General features: G+C 35.2%; 1 pseudogene; it reads right to left on the bottom strand.

Moving 5' to 3' along the window:
* Positions 1 to 8475: 8475 nt before the first annotated feature.
* On the bottom strand, positions 8476 to 8582 carry LOC132530985 (U2 spliceosomal RNA; annotated as a pseudogene).
* Positions 8583 to 13918: the final 5336 nt, after the last annotated feature.

Raw genomic sequence — 13918 nt, forward strand, 5'->3', positions numbered from 1 at the left:
CAATCAGTAGTTCCCTACCGAAACCATATGTCATGCATAGAATCCGGGAGACTTGAAACGTCTTGAAAACCTTCAATGCCACTAGTGCTCCTAATGGGAATTAGTGATGGGCAAGTTCCTGTTAGAGGGCTTAGAAAAATAGAAATAACTGAGCAAAAGAACAACTGTCATTGGCTAAGGGAAGTGATCAAAATAATTGTCCTCTATGGATTCAATCATTAAATGATTATAACTTCTATCTGTGAAATGCCTCTTGACCCCAGCAATCAAATTCTAAGTGCCTTAGTGCTAAAGAAGTGACAAACACCCTTTCTAATAATGTAGCTCCATGTCAGAGTAACAATCAAATAATTATCATAACCACCATAATGAAATTCTTCCTCTCTCACCAAATGTTATTTTTCAAAGGTAGTATATCATAGTGGTTAAGTGCTAAGGCTTTGGAGTCAAGGAGGATCAGGATCAGATCTTCACTCTATTCCTTCTAGTTATGAGATCTTAGAAAATGGTGCCCTGAGCCACAATTTCTCATCTGTAAAATGAGGCTAATGATACTTACCTATAGTTTTGTTCTAAAGATTAAATTAAAAAAATAGTATGGACAGTATTAGTACAGGATTAGTATTAGGACAATATTAGTAAAAATAGTATTATACAGGGTCAGGCATACAGAAATATTCAGTAAACAGTGTTACTGATAATTGTAGAAAGAAGCACAACTGTTTTTTTTAATGTCACTTATGAAAATTTCCTCAAAAGAATAAAAAATCTATACATTTATGATACTTATACTCAGTATCTTGAGGGTTATTAAAATGTTAGAACTACCTAGTTATATTTTGTATGTGACAGAAAAAATTTCCCTTACCTCATCTAGAGATAGTTTAAATTAGTGCTAACTTGGATGGTTTTAATAGAATTTATTAGCTGTAAGTGGCCCTAAAATTTATCTCTAGTTTACTCCTTAAGAAATCTTTAAAATGTCTGGAGGACATGAAATTATTTTTGTAAATCTGAACTTTTGAAAGTAGTGGTAATGATACCCCAATGTGTAATGAAAATTATCTTTTATCGATGATAATCTCTAAATAATCAAAGTTTATTTTATATTATGGATCAGACTGAAAATAAATTCAAATGTGTAGTTTTGGTTAAAATAATAATCTTTTAAAATTGTGATTGTGTTTATCTTTACACACATTTATGTGCACTGATAAAGGTACAAAGTTCATTCATTTCTATGTTTTACAGAAATTTATATAAAGCAAACTAGTATTCATAATACACACCCACATATGCATTTGGAATTTTTGAAACTGAAACTACACTCCAGGCAATTTAATCCTGTAATTGGATTGTGTTTTAAAGAGTTATTTTGAAAAATCCATTATTGGGATTTTAGAACCCATTTTCTCTTTGAAATAATGCTATAAATTGTAGTGAAACTCCCTGACCAGGTCTGAAAAGTCTTTTAACCTATCATGTTTCTAAAATATTGTGTTAGTTGAGCCATTCTGAATATATTTGACCATTATATAACAGTTTTTGATAGGAAAATACCTCCTAATCCCTTGTTTTAGACGTGAAAACAACATTTTTTTTTTCTTTTGGACATGGATATTGTTCCCACAGCTGGGAGTCACTGGAGGCTGAGGTGAATTATTATATTAATGCTTGATAATATAATGCTATATATAAAAATTAAAATAAATACAAATAAATATATAATTTGATTGTATTATATGTCTATTATATATTATATTAAAATCTTCTTTCTGCCTTTCTAATTATATAGAGAAGACAGCAGAGGGCTGTCACCTCTACGAGTTAAACCTTAGAGCTTCATAGCCAGCCAACACTGTTTCTGCCAGTCATTCTTCAGAATGGAGCATATATTCATTAAGAAGACAGATGGCAAACCAAATCCAAGTCTACTTTACATATGACTGCTTGGTGCACAGAGGAATGGCGTGAGTATTATATTATTTCCAGAAATATATGGAGACAGCATTCTTTTCCATCCTTGTGAATAAGATGATAAAGTAAGAACTGGATGAGAAACCCATGATGTAGATTCAGACGTGTGAACAGCTGGTTTAATAAGTGGTAATTCACGATTTGGTTTCTGCCTAAAGAAGGGGTACTAGTAGTGTGCCTCTCCCAGTACTTTCTGAGAATTGTATTGATGACTTGAGTGAAACACATGGTACCCACTTTGCAGATAAAGAAAAATCCGAAAAGATGTCTGACAAAATTCACACTCCAAATTATGTTGGAAATGAATGAAAAAGGATGAATTTTCACTAGAATAAATATAAATTTCTTCATGTAGAGTCATGTGAATACTTTGTACAAGTTTTACTGTGTACCAGAGCAATCTGGCTGGGTGACATAGATGAAAAAGTACGATGATTTTAACTGCTCAGTTAATATATGTTCAATGTTTTTCCAGACTAGGCTGCACCTTCTTCCCCTGTACCTACACCACCCATGTGTCTATAGTAGCTGCTGTCTGTCCCATTGGACCAGAAGCTACTTGAAGAAGAGACTGCATTTTATTTATTTTGTAAACACAGCACTTAGTCCAATACATGGTAACTTTTCAATGACTATCTCTCAGGAATGAACTGAATTTATGATGTGGTTAATAAAATAGTAAGCCTATTCTTAGGCTACTTTAATAGATTTATAATTCCCAGATCATGAAAAATTATGATCAAATAAATTTATCACTGACTGTATCTAGAATATTTAGCTCTAAGTAAAACATTTAAAACCAGAATTCACCAAGTGCACATTTAAGGTACAAAGATTAACTTGGCAAGGGGGCTAAAATTACGTTTTATGAGAAGGAAGAAATAAATAAATAAAATGATTCTGGTAGCAAGAAAAACATTTTAAAATATTTTCAAGATTCTCCTATAAGGTAGATGGACAGATTTATGTTGTCCCTAGAGGACAGCCCAGCCCAATGAGCCCAGGAATGATCGACCATGGCCTCACGAGGGAACTTTCCAACGAATGCCATAGTCTACAAATAAAATGTGCTGCCTCAGAGGTAGTCAATTCTTGCTTATTGGAAGTATTTAAGCAGGTAGCATCTGTCAGGGTGCAGCAGAGGGAATTTCTCAGCGTTGTATGGATCTCAAAGTCTTTTCTAGCTCCAGCTACCTGTTCTTTTTGTCGGCAATTGCTCTCAGCAAGAGCCATGCCTTCCCCAAGGTGTTGAATGTGTAGTAACTGGGTTGAATGAAAGGAGTAGGGTGCCTTCAGACACAACTTTCTATCGGTGAAAGGATGTCAAACTCATTCCTAGTCAAAGGCGTATGTGCCTTTGGTGATGTTCTTTCCCTTCCTCCTCCTGTCCCTCTCTACCTCTTCTCCCTTCTCCTTGTTGCTGTTGAACATTGTTGTCATTCTGTCCCTCCTCCTCCTTCTTCTTTGCCCGCATCCTCTTCCTGTTTTGTTTTGTTTTTTTCCTGCGGTACGTGGGCCTCTCACTGTTGTGGCCTCTCCCGTTGCGGAGCACAGGCTCCGGACGCGCAGGTTCAGCGGCCATGGCTCAGGGGCCCAGCCGCTCCGCGGCATGTGGGATCCTCCCGGACCAGGGCACGAACGCGTGTCCCCTAGCATCGGCAGGCAGACTCTCAACCACTGCGCCACCGGGGAAGCCCTGCTCTTCCTTTTTATCTTCCTCCCAGTTTTACTCCTCCTCTTCTTTTGGTAAATATCAGTTGTAAGAGAAATAATACCTAGTCTAATGTTTTCTTCCAGGAACATGAATTTAAATAGTAGTTTCATTAGATTATATTTTTTTGTTATTTTTCTATCAATATACACATCTTGTGAGACAAGTTATCTCATTAAAATATTTAGTCCATCTAAGCCTCATGTTGGAAGTGTTGGTATTCTTAAAAGAAGAGATAACAGCGTTGGGAAATTGTGCTGCACATCTATAAAATGCCAGGGTATTGCAGAAAATATTCCTAGTAAAAGAAAAAGCAATGGCCAGTTATAAAATATAATGTGTATTCTTGAAACGTATTAAAATGCCATTGATGAAATTGTGAGAACTTGGAAACCTGTGTAAATGAAAGCACCAGATTTGATATTCCTGATCCATTCATATGGCTCTGCAATGATAAATGATATGTTTTTTCTTTTCAAAACTATCAAGGTATTATACAGTTGTGCTGTCTAAAATGACAGCCAATAGCCACGGGTGGTTATGGAGCTCTTGAAGTGTGGCTAGTCTGAATCAAGATGTGCTCTCTAAAAAATACAGAGTTTTAAAGACTTAATACTAAAAAAAGGGGTGTAAAGTATCATATTGATACTTTAAAATGTTGATTATATGTTGAAATAATAATATTTTGAATCTATTAAGTGAAAGAAACTATATTAATAAAATTCTTTTCACCTGTTTCTTTTCACTTTCTTTACTGTGGCTACTAAAGAGTTTAATCACGTATGTGGTTTGGATTTGTAGCCCACATCACATTTCTACTGTATAATCCTGATCTATAAAGAGCTGAAATAAAACTTTCACAGAATCCTTGTTTTGGAACTTGATGGGAACTTAGTTTGATCAACCATAAAATAATGAGCATTCAGAGACATCAAAATAAAATTAGTAGCCAGGGTGGGAATAGCATCAGTCTACATATACCTATATAGGGCTCTTTTGTGCATACATTAAGTATTTGTCCAAATCTCCTGAATGCGTATAGGCGTGACCTCTAACTCCTCATCATTTAAAAAAATTATATGCCTTGCTCAATGATGTCTAAGTACTTTTTTCTGTTTTTTTGGTTGCAATTATTTATATTTGGACTCTTCTGTAATCTGACAATGCAGTAGTGAGCTCACCATATTCTTATTTCATGAGGATGGCATAAATGTACTATTCTCTTTTTCTCCCTCATGAAGAGTATTTCAACTAAGCATTTCCATAGGGAGCCACAAACATAATGTGTATCAGCTCCAATTCAACAAGCCTTGCCCTGTTTGTTATCAACTCTCTTTTCCTAAATTGTCCTCCAAACAGAAACAACAACAGAAATGCCTACGGGCACCAGGAATCTTCCACTCAGCCATTGGCAATCAGCTTCTGAAAAAGAGCATGACATGAAACAGAAACTGCCAAAAAACGAGTATCTAACCTATACAGATAATTTCTACCAAGCAGAGCATAAACTTTTCAGAAGTGGTTACCATGCTATGCTCTCTTATCTCCAGTCTTTATATCCCTGTTCCCCTCCCAAAGTGTCCTTTCATAGCTTGAGTACAAATTGTAAATATTTCATGATATTTGATTTCATCCAAAGTACTTGGGAACAAAAGTTTGAATGAGATCCTGAGGGCCTAGATTTTTTTTTTAAATAGCTACAATAAAACAATAATAGAGCTATTCTGCCACCTTAGGAAATGGCCTAGAGGAAAAAGAACTAGGAAGATCATTTTACTGGTTAGACACGAGGCCCAAAAGGAATGGTAACTTCATAAATTATTCTGTGGGTGTTGCTGAAGTAATTCTTCAGAGTTAGGCATTCTAGTGAGCCTACAGACAAAGGAAGCTGAGAGTTGGGACAAAGATCTGAATACTTTAGGCCTCTTGGAAGCTTATGCTGAATTCTAGAAAATAGTGTTCCTATAATTAGAGTAACTGTGTTATCAGTATATAAAATCTCCAAATAGAATTTTCAGCATAAAAGGTGACTTCTCCATTTTGTTTGGTTTATATACAAGGTATAAGAAACTGCCTTTAGCATATAAACTTCTACCAAAAATAGTACTTGGACGAAGTAATTAGGACATACTAAATAGTAAATAGTACCCACCCAAATTGAAAATCATTGTTTGATTAACCATTTTATGATTTGTGATTTATCTACTTTCGAAAAGAAGGGTAGTGGTTGATCAATCAATGTAACCTGTATCTGGGTGCATAGATAAAGCTTTTTTCAATTTGTTTAAAAAATGTAAATAGTACTGTTCAACACAATTAAAAAGTGTGTTCCATGTAGTGTTTCAAAAGGGTTTACTTCCTTCTGGGGTATTTCCTGTATAGCCTAGGGGAAGTGGACCTGTTTCAAATCTGATGTGCTTTTTCTCTAATTCTATTGTGTAAATTTGCAGAAAAAATAAATAGTATCTCTTTAGAGATAAAGTATTAAAACAGAATAGCCCATATAGCATTGAAAAATTATTACATTCCTATCAGTAAGTTATTCTGATCCTCTAGAAGACTGCTTACTGTAAAGTGTATTTTAACTAGAGTGTACGATTTAAAGCCACAAAAAGCCCCTTACAGAAACACACAGCAAAATGAAAAGTTGTTTATCTTAAGCTGTAGAAATTGTGCTACGTACCTAGATAATCAAGTTTACTTCTTGTTTTGGTACAGAGATATTCCCAGACTTTCTTGAAGTTGGGTGAGATGATGTGCCTACGTTCAGGTCGCTATAATGTGGGTGGAAATGATATATGCTACTTCTAGACCTGACCCCATAAGGTCTACTCTCTTAGCAACTTTCCAGTATATAATACAGTATTATTAACAATAATCCGTATGCTGTACGTTAAACAACCAGAACTTATTCATCTTTTAGCCAAAAGTTTGTACTCTTTGACCAAAATGTCTCTTTTTCCCCCACCCTCCAATCCCTGGTAACCACCACTCTAGTCCCTGTTTCTATGAGTTTGGCTTTCGTGATTCCACATGTAAGTGAATCATACAGTATTTGTCTTTCTCTGTCTGACTAATTTCATTTGCCGTAATGAAGGTCCTCAAGGTCCATCCATGTAGCTGCAAAGGTCAAGATGTCCTTCTTTCTCATGGCTGAGTAATATTCCGTTATATATTATATGTGGTTATGTGTGTGTGTGTGTATATATATATATATATATATATACACACCACATCTTCATCCATTCATTTGTTGACAGACACTTAGGTTGTTTCCATGTCTTAGCTATTGAGAATAATGCTGCAATGAACATGGGAGTGCAGATAACTTTTTGAGACCCTGTCTTCATTTCCTTGGTATGTATACCCAGAAGTGGAGTTGCTAGATCATATGGTTCTATTTTTAACTTCTTGAGGGGCCTCCATAATGTTTTCAATCATGGCAGCACCAATTTACATTCCCACCAACAGTGCACAAAGGTTCTCTTTTTTCCCTATCCTCACTAACGTTTGTTATCTCCAGACTTTTTAATGATAGCCATTCGAACAGTTGAGAGGTGATATTTTATTGTGATTTTGATTTGTGTTTCCCTAATTATTAGTGCTGTTGAGCACCTATTCATGTACCTGTTGGCCATTTGTATGTCTTCTTTGGAAAAATGTCTATTTAGATATTCTGCTATGTATCGGAAATAGGACAATTGACAAGGCCTTTATTCTCATGGCACTTATTATATTGTATCAAAAAATACCCAACTAGTTACACAAAAAATATAAAATTGCAGCTGTGTTTAAGAGCCTCACATATGAGGTGCTCAATACCATTAGGCTGTCTGATGGGGGAGGAGTTACCTAATACATAAGATGGAGGAAGCCTTTTTTGAGAAAGGGATTATTGAGCTGAAACTGAAGGATAAGTATGAATTTACTACTAGAAGAAGGAACTGAAGAGTTTGCTCCCTGAATAATATAGTATAAAAGTCTTGGAGCATGAAAAAGCTTGTTAAGGTTAAGGATGTGAGGGCAACACACCTGTGGCAGAGAGGAAGGGAGGGAAAGACTGAGATTAAAGGAGACAGGTTGGCGCCAAACCATTGCAGAGCATAGAGGGCAGGTAGGAAATTTTCTCTTTATTCTAAGTACAATGAGAAGCCATCAGATTACATACAGCAGGGGGTGGCCATGTTTGGATTTGTATTTCAAAAATATCACTCTGAAAAAAAACCCCACTCTGACTCCTTTGTGAAGGACAATCTGGGCAGGAACTATAACGGTGAAAGGTAGAAGAGTTAGGAAGAGATCTCAGTAGTGTGAATGAGAAAGGATGGTAGGGAATTGGGAGATATGGGGAGAAGTGGTTACATTTGGTTGATTGTTGGGTTGGTATAGGATTTCATGTAGAAAAATCATATTATTTTGGATGTTGAAAGATATTGCACTATTACCTTCTAATATTCAATGTTGTTGGTGAGAAATTGTATGACAAGTTGATGAATAAGTTTAGAGTGAAAAAAGAAGCAGTACACAGATGAAATGAGATGCTATTTCTAAAAAAGACAGGCATGCTAAGTAGACAAAATTAAAAAGGATATTTCTAGAGCACCTGACTGATAGCTTCAATCTAAGTATTTATCTTATATATACTTATATTTAAAGAAGATCAACAGTGCCACAAATAATATTCTTTTAATTTTTCAAGATCAATAATAATATTCTTTGTTAATTTTTTCATTTAAATGGAATTTAACCATTTATAAATTCTCATTTAAAATGATTCGTAGTGACTTAAGATGTGACAGGGAACATTTTTTTTTTTTATTGATATATTCAGGGAATATTAAACTGATAAGAACAGATACTAAACTTGATCTTAGACAAAAAGACTAGAAGTAATATCCAGGGAATATTAAGGTGTTTTGTTCCTTCCTTAAAATTCACCACTTCTTGTACCTGATTTTTAAACATGTTTATTGACTGTCAAAAATATGTTTTTATTTTATGCTTCCAGTGAGAGTTTCAGTGGATATTTTTGAGTTTTAAAATAAAAGCATTCAATTTCTGAATGAAGGATATGTCTTTTATGAAATAGAGTTTTGTACCTCAAAAGCTTCTTTCTGGGGCTTCCCTGGTGGCACAGTGGTTAAGAGTCCGCCTGCCGATGCAGGTGACAGGGGTTCGTGCCCCGGTCCGGGAGGATCCCACATGCCGCGGAGCAGCTGGGCCCGTGAGCCATGGCCGCTGAGCCTGCGTGTCCAGAGCCTGTGCTCTGCAACGGGAGAGGCCACAACAGTGAGAGGCCTGCGTACAGCAAAAAAAAAAAAAAAAAAAGCTTTTTTCTGAAGGGTTTATGATTTTTGTTGAATTTCTGGGTCTGTTGACACTATACTTCAGGTAAGTAATGAGGACCAATTAAATTATTTCTATGATGTCAGGCAATTTATCTTTATAAAGAATAATAGTAAATTATTGCAAAGTATATGAAATTGTGCTTTGACATTTAAAAAATATTTTTATAAAACTGATTATGAATTTTATTTTTTATTTGTTATTCACTTTATTTTAACCTCTTCTTTGAAACATCATTTGGTAACTAGTTTCCTAGAATTGTATAATATTTTGGTATCACCGATGAATGAATGTTCACTACAATTTGTTTTGGGAAACAAGATTTGAGGAGTTACTTCTTAGGGTGTAATAGACTTGTCATGTTGACTGATGCAAAATGAAATGTTATTGGATTTCTGGGGTCACAAATTGCTTAGTAGTGATTAGGACAGCAATTGGGCAGCAACAGCGTCAAAGTGAAATGTGTTCATTGTCCGTCTAAAATTGGCCTGTGCTTTCTTGGTGGCTTATAAATTCATATTTCCTAGAAAATATTTAATGGTATTCTTGAAAGCATAAATCATTTCCAAAAGAATAAATCTTCATAGTTCCATTTTTTGAAGTCAGTCTTCTAGGCAGACTTCACTATTTGCAGTCTGTGTGATATTCACCATTTTATTACATACCTTTCAGAGCTGAGAATCCTCATAAATACCCTCTTCTAATGTTGGTAGATTAGTAGAGGCATTTATTTTTTTATTTTATTTTATTTTTTTAACATCTTTATTGGAGTATAATTGCTTTACATTGTTGTGTTCATGGCTGCTGTATAAAAAAGTGAATCAGTTATACATATACATATGTTCCCATATCCCCTCCCTCTTGCGTCTCCCTCCCACCCTCCCTATCCCATCCCTCTAGGAGGTCACAAAGCACCGAGCTGATCTCCCTGTGCTATGCTGCTGCTTCCCACTAGCTATCTATTTTACATTTGGTAGTGTATATATGTCAGTGCCACTCTCTCACTTCATCCCAGCTTACCCTTCCCCCTTCCCGTATCCTCAAGTCCATTCTCTACGTCTGCGTCTTTATTCCTGTCCTGCCCCTGTGTTCTTCAGAACCATTTTTTTTTTTTAGATTCCATATATATGTGTTAGCATACGGTATTTGTTTTTCTCTTTCTGACTTACTTCACTTTGTGGTAGTGGCATTTATTGAGATGGTATATATAAAGGACCTGGTATAGGCCAGGTATATAGAATATATGCAATAAATGAATATTCATTGTTAAATTGTATCATTCTTTATTAATTTAATTATTTTTAGCAGGTCATAAAGAATTACATATTAATCTTTATTTCTAGCAGTGGGTCAGACAAGATAGCATCACTAAAATCTTTCCTTGAAAATATCTAAATCTACTGACAAAAATTTTAATTATTTTAGATGCATCAATGGCTGACCAGAAGTCAAAGAATATTGAGAAGCCAAAAATTTAGTGAATGTAGTACCCTGAAGTGGTAAACAACTACTAAATCTGAATTTTTTGTTAGGAGCCAAACAGGTGAACTTGAGCTTTTATTTTTCTGGTCATATATGGAAAATGAGGTATAGAATTCAAAGTCCAAAATGGCCAAAGTTATGGAGTCCAATTGAAGATGTATTTGCATAAATCTGAGAGTCAAAATGGCATCATAACCAATGTAAGAGTAAACTTGCCCAAACTTACTTTCCAAAAGCGTGAAACAGAAGATTGCTTATTAAAACCTTAGAAATGAGTTGCAACAAAAAGAGCTCTCCCCTATCAATACCAAAACTCAAATAACCTTAACATGACCTCTAACCTCTATTCATATGACTCCACATTGAAAGTCTTTTAATTTAGCTTAGAGCTAGATACATGTATATGTATAACTGAATCACTTTGCTGTACACCTGAAGCTAACACAACATTGTTAACCATCTATAAAACAATATTAAAAAAAAAAAAGAACTGGTTTTTCCTGCTGACTGATGCTACCAGTGGACTTAAGAAACAAACGCAAATCTTGTTTGCAGAAATTTGCCTTCACAAAATTCTCAAGTTATTTCGGTAGAAGGTGTTACATGAAATAGAAGCACATAACCAAAAAGCAAAAATACACAAGGAAATAATATATGATGAGTTTTAGCCAGCAGAAAAATAAATCCCAGAAGATTCAGAACTGAAAATTAATATTAGAATTTAGCAGATATAGAATATAATTGGATTAGTTTGTCTAAGGAAACAAACAAATTGAAAATATGAGTAAAAACCAAAAAAATGATGTAACATAACCATGTAGGTTTGAAGAAAAGTCACAGATTCTGTTAATGAAATGCAATCATTGAGATAAAAATTTCTGTCATGATGTAGCCGAATAGTACATTAGTGAAGTAAAAAAAAATGTATCTGAGGAAACTTTCCTTTATGTAGTGGCAAGGAAATATGATAAATATGAAAGAGTTTTTGAAAGACATGAAGATATGAGAAGAATGAGGTCTAACTTGCATATAATTGAAATTCTGCGATCAGAAGAGAGGGAGAATGGGGCAGAAACAATATCTGGGAGATAATGGATTATAATTACAAAGAAATTCATTCATTCCATAAATATTTATTCTGTCAACTTAGTACTGGGTATATAACAGTGAATAAAACAGATACAGGGCTTCCCTGGTGGTGCAGTGGTTGAGAGTCTGCCTGCCGATGCAGGGGACGCAGGTTCATGCCCCAGTCTGGGAAGATCCCACATGCCGCGGAGGGGCTGGGCCTGTGAGCCATGGCCGCTGGGCCTGCGCGTCCGGAGCCTGTGCTCCGCAACGGGAGAGGCCACAACAGTGAGGCCCGCGTACTGCAAAAAAAAACCCAAAACAAAACAAAAAAAACAGATACAAATCTCTCTCTACCATCTTGGAACTCACAATCTAATCACTAGTAGAAGAGAGGCACCAACTGACAGATGCTTTCCTCTTTCTTTCCCTGCTGGATGATCCTGAGATATTTTTCAAAAGACTTTTCAATAAATGTGTAGCCTGGTACTACAGTCAAATTGATATTCTTTATTTTTTGCTTCAATCTCTCTTTCCATCCTTCCTTTTCCCCGGAATCACACTTCTACATAAACTACTCATATACATAGCTTTCTCCGAGGCTTTGCTTTTGGGGAAATCCAGGTTGTACCAGAAGTGACCCTAAAATCTTGACCCTCATGATGGATTTGGAACTGGATTACTTACAAATTAAATGGCAGTAAAGACCCAATAAATTTAACAGTAAGTATGCTGCTATGAAAAACAGTATGGAGGCCCTAAAAAACAGAACTGCCATGGGAATTCCTTGGCAGTCCAGTGGTTAGGGCTCCATGCTTCCACTGCAGGGGGCACGGGTTCGCTCCCTGGTCGGGGGACTAAGATCCCACAAGCCGTGCAGCACTGCCAGGAAAAAAAAAAGAAGAAGAAGAACTGCCATTGATCCAGCAATCCCATTCCTGAGTATTTATCCAAAATAATTGAAATCAGAATCACAAAGAGATATTAGAATTCCTATGTTCATCGCAGTGCTATTCACAACAGCCAGGGCATGGAACCAATCTAAATGTTCATTGATGGATGAATGGATAAAGAAAATGTGGTCTATACGTACAATGGAATATTTTTCAGCCTCAAAAAAGAAGGAAATTATGCAATATGCAACAACATGGATGATACTTCAGGATATTATGCTAAGTGAAGTAAACCACAGAAGGATAAATACTGCATGATGCCACTTACATGACATATCTAAAATAATCAAATTCTTAGAATCAAAAACTGGAATGTTGGTTGCCAAGGGCTAGATGGAAGAGGAAATGAGAAGTTACTGACCAGGGGGCACAATGTTTCAGTTAGGCAAGATGAATAGGCTCTAGAGATCTTCTGTACAGTATACGACTTATAGTAAGCAATACTGTATTATACGGTTAACATTTTAAGAGGGTAGATCTCATGTTCACTGTTCTTACCACAGTAAAATAAAAATTTTTAAAAAGAAAGCATAAAAACAAAAGGTGAACAGATTCAGGTTTTTCTGCCTTTCTTAGTCAATATATAGTCCTGGGAGAATTGATTAATCATATGTAAATGCATTAAAGGAGATTCTTCACACCATACACAAAAATATATATTAAATAGATTAAAATTTCAATAGAAAGGAAATATTGTAAAACTCTGAATACAGTGTAGGAGAACATCTTCATATTTTCTGAGTAGGAAAATATTTACAAGACAGAAAACACACAAGCCATTAAGGAAAAATTGATAAAATTTACTTCAGTAAAGTTAAGAATTCTTTCCATCTAAACACACCATAAAAATTAACAATATACAATGAAGTGAGAAGATATTTGCAACCTATGTAACTGACAAAGGATTAGCATGCAGAGCTCCTCCAAATCAATATAATCAAAACAAAGAACCTGGTAAAAAAACCTTGAATAGTCATTTCACACAGGATGAAACTTAAATGGCACATAAGCCTATAAAAAGATGCTTAACTTCATTAGTACTTAGGAATATGTAAAATAAGTCTACAATGAGACACAGTTTCTTGTCCACTAGATTTGCAAAAATATTATACACTTGACAGTATCAAATGTTAGAAAAAATGTAGCACAATGACAAACTCTAATTTGATACTCATAAGGTGTAAATTAGTACAAACACTTTGGAAAACAGCTGCACATTATTTAATAAATATGAAGATGAACTAACCCTAAACAAAGCAATTCTACTCCCAATTATACACCTAAAGAAACTCTTTCAAACATGAACCAGAAGACTTAAGAATTTTCATAGCAAAAATTTTAATAGCAAAACCAAAACAGAACAAAACTGAAAATACAACTG

Source organism: Lagenorhynchus albirostris, chromosome 12 (assembly GCF_949774975.1).
Source record: "Lagenorhynchus albirostris chromosome 12, mLagAlb1.1, whole genome shotgun sequence".
NCBI lineage: Eukaryota > Metazoa > Chordata > Mammalia > Artiodactyla > Delphinidae > Lagenorhynchus > Lagenorhynchus albirostris.